This window comes from Dendrobates tinctorius, unplaced genomic scaffold (assembly GCF_039654945.1).
Source record: "Dendrobates tinctorius isolate UK_male_01 unplaced genomic scaffold, ASM3965494v1 ptg000062l, whole genome shotgun sequence".
NCBI classification, from domain to species: Eukaryota; Metazoa; Chordata; class Amphibia; order Anura; family Dendrobatidae; genus Dendrobates; species Dendrobates tinctorius.
Window position 1 is genome coordinate 36,218,267 of NW_027361730.1, and position 6,865 is coordinate 36,225,131.

Genomic DNA, 6,865 nt, shown 5'->3' on the forward strand with positions numbered 1-6,865 from the left:
TCTGGGAGGGCTATATACCATGCCGGGCTGTATTATACCATGCTGGGCTGTATTATACCATTCTGCGGGGACTATATACCATGCTGGGCTGTATTATACCATGCTGGGCTGTATTATGCCACTCTGGGAGGGATATATATCATGCTGGGCTGTATTATACCGTGCTGGGCTGTATTATACCATTCTGGGGGGGCTATATACCATGCTGGGCTGTATTATACCATGCTGGGCTGTATTATACCATTCTGGGGGGCTATATACCATGCTGGGCTGTATTATACCATGCTGGGCTGTATTATACCATTCTGGGGGGCTATATACCATGCTGGGCTGTATTATACCATGCTGGGCTGTATTATACCACTCTGGGAGGGCTATATACCATGCTGGGCTGTATTATACCATGCTGGGCTGTATTATACCATTCTGGGGGGCTATATACCATGCTGGGCTGTATTATACCATGCTGGGCTGTATTATACCATTCTGGGGGGCTATATACCATGCTAGGCTGTATTATACCATGCTGGGCTGTATTATTCCATTCTGGGGGGGTATATACCATGCTGGGCTGTATTATACCGTGCTGGGCTGTATTATACCATTCTGGGGGGGCTATATACCATGCTGGGCTGTATTATACCATTCTGGGGGGGCTATATACCATGCTGGGCTGTATTATACCTTGCTGGGCTGTATTATTCCATTCTGGGGGGGCTATATACCATGCTGGGCTGTATTATACCATGCTAGCCTGTATTACATCATTCTTGGGGGGCTATATACCATGCTGGGCTGTATTATACCATGCTGGGGGGCTATATACCATACTGGGCTGTATTATTCCATTCTGGGGTGCTATATACCATGCTGGGCTGTATTATACCATGCTAGCCTGTATTACATCATTCTTGGGGGGCTATATACCATGCTGGGCTGTATTATACCATGCTGGGGGGCTATATACCATACTGGGCTGTATTATACCATGCTGGGGGGCTATATACCATACTGGGCTGTATTATTCCATTTTGGGGTGCTATATACCATGCCGGGCTGTATTATACCATGCTGGGCTGTATTATACCATTCTGGGGTGGCTATATACCATGCTGGGCTGTATTATACCATGGTGGGCTGTATACCATGCTGGGCTGTATTATACAGCCCAGCATGGAATACAGCCTGTATACCATGGTGGGCTGTATTATACCATGGTGGGCTATATACCATGCTGTGCTGTATACCATGGTGGGCTGGGCTGTATACCATGGTGGGCTGGGCTGTATACCATGTGGTCCTGGGCTATATACCATGTGGTCCTGGGCTATATACTATGCGGTTGTGTTATATAACCTTATCCGAAAGACCATAATGACTATAGACCTGTAGCATTGACATCACACCTGATGAAGGTATTAGAGAGATTGATTCTCACACGTCTCCGTCCTCTAGTGAGCTCGGATATGGACCCTCTCCAGTTTGCCTACAGGCCGGGCATTGGTGTGGATGATGCCATTATCCACCTTCTAGATAGGACTCTCTCTCACCTGGAGAAACCTGGGAACACTGAGAATAATGTTCTTCGATTTCTCTAGTGCTTTTAACACCATACAGCCAGGTCTACTGAGAGACAAGCTGGGCCTTGTTGGTGTGGACCTCCAACTCTCCTCCTGGATCCTTAACTACCTCACGAACCGACCTCAGTTTGTATAGGTTCGGGACAGTGTGTCAGACACAGTGATCTGCAATAAAGGGGCACCTCAAGGTACAGTTCTTGCCCCTTTTCTCTTCACACTGTACACTGCGGATTTTAGGTGCAACTCATCTAGCTGCTACTTGCAGAAGTATTCTGATGATTCTGCAATAGTAGGCCTCATCACAGGAGGAGATAAAAGAGAGTACAGAGATACTAACCAAACTTTTGTGGAGTGGTGTCAGAGGAACCACCTTAGGATTAATTCCGGGAAGACCAAGGAATTGGTGGTGGACTTTCACAAGGGCAAAAATCCACCAGTAGTGGTGAACATTCAGGGAAAGGACATTGAGATAGTCGACACCTATAAGTACCTTGGTGTGATCCTCAATAATAAGCTTGACTGGGCCCATCACTTGGATGCAGTGTACAGGAAGGGCCAAAGCAGGCTTTATCTGCTCAGAAGGCTGAGAGTCTTCGGAGTTAGAGGGGCACTCCTTGCATCCTTCTTCAACTGATGCCACAACTCTGTTGTGGCATCAGTCATCTTCTTTGGTGTGGCGTGCTGGGGTAGTGGCATATCAACCAGGGACAGGAATAGGCTGGACAAACTGATTAGAAGGGCCAGCTCTGTCCTGGGATGCCCCCTTGACCCAGTTCAGGAAGTAGGCGACGGGGATACTGGCCAAGGTGAGCTACATGGTGCAGAATGATTCCCATCCCATGCATGAGACCGTGACAAAGATGTGCAGTACTGTCAGTGACCAGCTACTTCATCCTAAATGTGAGAGGGAGCGCTATCAAAAGTCCTTCCTTCCTGCTGCAGTTAGGCTGTATAACCTATGGGGGGCTGTATTATATTATATTCGATGGGGGCTGCATTATACTATATGAGGAGGGCTACATTGTATTCTATGGAGGGGTTACATTATACTATATAAGGGGCTGCATTATATCCTAGGAGGGGGTTGCCATATATTCTATGGAGGGGCTGCATTATACTATATGGGGGGTGAGGCTGCATTATATTCTATGGGGTGTTACATTATATTCTGTGGAGTGGCTGCATTATACTCTGGGGTAACTGCATTATTCTCTAAGGGGTGGCTGCATTATACTATAAGAGGGGGGCTGCATTATATTCTATGGGGGTTACATTATATTGTATGGCAGGGCTGCATTATACTCTGGGGTGGCTGCATTATGCTCTATTGGGTGGCTGCATTATACTATATGTGGACTGCATTATACTGTATCGAGGACTATGGGGAATACATTATATGAAGAACTATGGGGTGCATTATGCTATGGGAAGTGAATTGTACTACATGGGTGACTATGGCGGTGCATTATACTATATGGAGAACTATGAGGAGTGTATTATACTATATAGAGGACTGAGCAGTATATTTTAATATATGGAGGGCTATGAGGAGTGTATTATACTATATGGAGGACTGAGGAGTGTATTATACTATATGGAGGACTATGGGGAGTGTATTATACTATATGGAGGACTGAGCAGTGTATTTTAATATATGGAGGGCTATAAGGAGTGTATTATACTAAATGGAGGACTGAGGAGTGTATTATACTATATGGAGGACTATGGGGCAGATTATATTATATGGAGGACTATGGGGTGTAAACTGTAGATGCTGCTGATAACATGATACTGTATGGTGATCTGTTAGGGTGCGTGCACACGTTGCGGATTAGTCTGCGGCTTATTCTGCAGAGAATCCATATCTCTTGGCAGAAACCGCAGGGTAAAACACATGCATTTTTCATGCGGATTGCTAGCATGTGTACAGCGGATTTGATGCAGGTTTTAGTGAGGTTTGGCAGTGCGGATGAGAGAGATTGATTGATTTGTATGTCCCGGAACGTACACTGCAGCTGCGGTTCCGCAAAAAAGAAGTAACATGCTGCGGAAAATAAACCGCAGCAAATCTGCCCGGAATTTTCCGCAGCATGTGCACGGTGGATTTGGTTTTCCATAGGATTACATGGTACTGTAAACCGCATGGAAACTGCTGCGGATCCGTAGAACCAAATCCGCTGCGGATCCACAGGATCAAATCCGCTGCGGATCCGCAGGACCAAATCCGCTGTGGATCCACAGCAAAAACCGCAATGTGTGCACACATCCTTAGTGATCCATTAGTGATCGTTCTGTCCCCATCATTCTTTCTCAGATGGTGGAAAGAGGCTGGGAAACAAGTATTGAATGACTTCTTCAATTTTGTCGATCATTTAGAGGCCTGAACTCAGCGCATGTAAATACAATCAAAATGCTAATGTGTGATGTGCAATATGTTAGCATTTGGGGCCCCATTTTAAACTTTGCCTAGGGCCCCACTTTGCCTAAAATCGGCCCGGCCCTGGGCCCAGCATACTGTATATAGAGTAAATATACATGGGAAACAAAGGGGGCATTATTAAATGTTAAGTGGGCACTTAAACATTATTGTTATAGGGGCACTCAGAGTATTATGACAATCAAAATTGCACATGGAGTATTATTATTTTCTAGGGACAAAATCTGGAGGCCACATGCACAGGAAATTATTTTCTAGGGGGCAATTTTACCATGTAGAGAGCACGAAGGAGTCATTATTACGATGTAAGGGGCACAGTGGTGGCATTACTATGTGGGGCAGTAAGAGGAGCTCTGTTTTTGTACCACACAGCAGGTGCAGTAATATGGACACATATGGCAGCAGCGGCTCAGTATTGGCGTATCGGCAGGATGAAGAGATTGTGCAGGTTGGGAATACATTTGCACATGGAAACACAAGAAGCAATGAGATGAAACTGAAAGAGAGAAGATACACATTAGATATTAGAAAAAACTTTTTGACAGTGATTGTGATCAATGAGTGGAAAAGGCTGCCACGAGAGGTGGTGAGTTCTCCTCCAATGGAATTGTTCACACAAAGGCTGAACAGACATCTGTCTGTGATGATTTAGTGACTCCTGCATTGAGCAAGGGGTTGGACACAATGACTCTGGAGGTCTCTTCCAACTCCAACATTCTAGGATTTCATGATTCTATATGTGAACGGTGCTGGAAATGTGAGAAGACAGACGTGTAATCTCTGCAGATGAGTCCTGGATAGAGAAGTCGACATGTCGGTCTGGGCCAGATGGAAAAGACGGGAAAAGTGAATGACTCCACCAGAAAGAGCGTCATCTGTTAGTCACCATCTACAGTATAACTGCGCAATAATCTCTATATGTCCTGCAGGACTGGTATCTACTACTATATGTCACCATAAGGCGGTAGTATCGGTGCTGGTCTTTGTATAGACTTTTATTTTCAATAACAGTGCGGTCATCTCCTGAAGTTCCCCTATACCACCATAGTTATAATCATGTTTACCTGGATAGGGGCCACAGGTGGACACAGACAGAATGGGCCCCTGTGCAAGAACAATATATGATCCCTTTGCAGCCCAAGAGCTCCTAAAAATGCAAAATTGCACCTTTTTTGGAGGTAGAAATGGACCCTTTTACCTCTTGCGCGCATGTGTGACCGCGCAGGTTGCACCAATGATATGTCCTCCTGTTAGGGACCCACTCAGATGTTTTGCCCCCCTGAGCTAAACCCCCAGCTATGCCTCTGACTCCTAGGCAGGCACCAGTACTACAGTTGCCGATCCCAGTGGTCGGGCTTTCTGACACGGGGAGACGTCACCGAGGTCACGGACTAACCGAAACCGGAGACTGACGTACTGTACAGACAACGTTGAAGTAGGAGATAGGTTCTTGTTCAGACTCGTAGATATCAGAAACAGTTCTGGAGCTGGCCGCACTAGGGCCAGGACCAACAGACACAGCGTTCAGGTACACACACGAGGTCAAAATTGTTGGTACCCCTCTTTTAATGACAGAAAAACCCACAATGGTGACAGAAATGGCTTGAATCTGACAAATGTAATAATAAATAAAAATCTATGAAAATGATCAAATGAAAGTCAGACATTGCTTTTCAACCATGCTTCCACAGAATTAGAAAAATATAAATAAAACTCATGAAATAGGCCTGGGCAGAAATGATGGTACCCCTGAAAGTAATGTGACAAAAGGGACATTGTTATGATTGAGTCACCGTAGGAGGCAAAAATAGTAATACTAGCTAAGTCCAGAAAACCAGAGAAGTTGGCAGCTATCGGATTGCAGACCCCTGAACCTATCAACACAACTAGCAGTAGCCGTGGGGGGCTCCTACGATGCCCTAGGCCCCTCGATCACAGCCGGAGGACTACATAGCCTAAAGACAGAAAGGGAAATCTAAACTGCCCCAGAGCAGACCCCAAAGTAAAAGGCAGCCCCCACATATAATGACGGTGATGCAAGAAGAAAGAACAAAACACAGACAGAAAGATAGACTGAGCAAAGATGGGGCCCACGCTAGCTTAGATAGGAAAGGACAGGAAGGCTGCTGTCTGCAATCCGTGAAAAACCCTATGAAAATAAGAGCCAACAAACTGACAGTAAAAAAGGCCCTGAAGACGCTAGGCTTCAAAAAAGGCTATGTCAGTACTCAGGAATATTCTGAAGACAGAGCAACAGGCAAAAGGAGATTCAGCTAACCCCAGCAGGGAATGGCAGAATCCAGAAAAGCAAGGAAAACAAAACACTAATGCAAAAAGGCAAAGCAGAAATCTTAGCTTTAGATGAGCAGGAATCAGACTGGTTTCCTAGAAGTCCACAGAGAAATCACCCGCAGGCCAGAAGGGCGTCGGCAGCCTTATATCCAGTCATTAACTCCACTCAGCCAGTCATCATCATCAGCCCCAGGTGTTTGACAATCAGGCTCACTACCTTTCTTCACCAGAAGAGGGAGTTCCTCGGGCCTCAGTAGTGAAGGGGAAAATGAACTCACAACAGTACCTCCCCCTTGAGGAGGGGTCACCGAACCCTCAACCACGCCACCAGGGCGATCAGGGTGAGCCCGATGAAAGGCATGCACCAATCTTTTGGCATGAATATCAGAGGCAGAGACCCAGGAATTATCCTCCTGACCATAACCCTTCCACTTAACCAAATACTGGAGTCTCCGTCTAGCCAGACGGGAATCCAGTACTTTCTCTACCTCATATTCCATGTTACCTTCAACCAATACAGGGTCTGGAGGTGCAACCCCCGGAACAACAGGTTCAA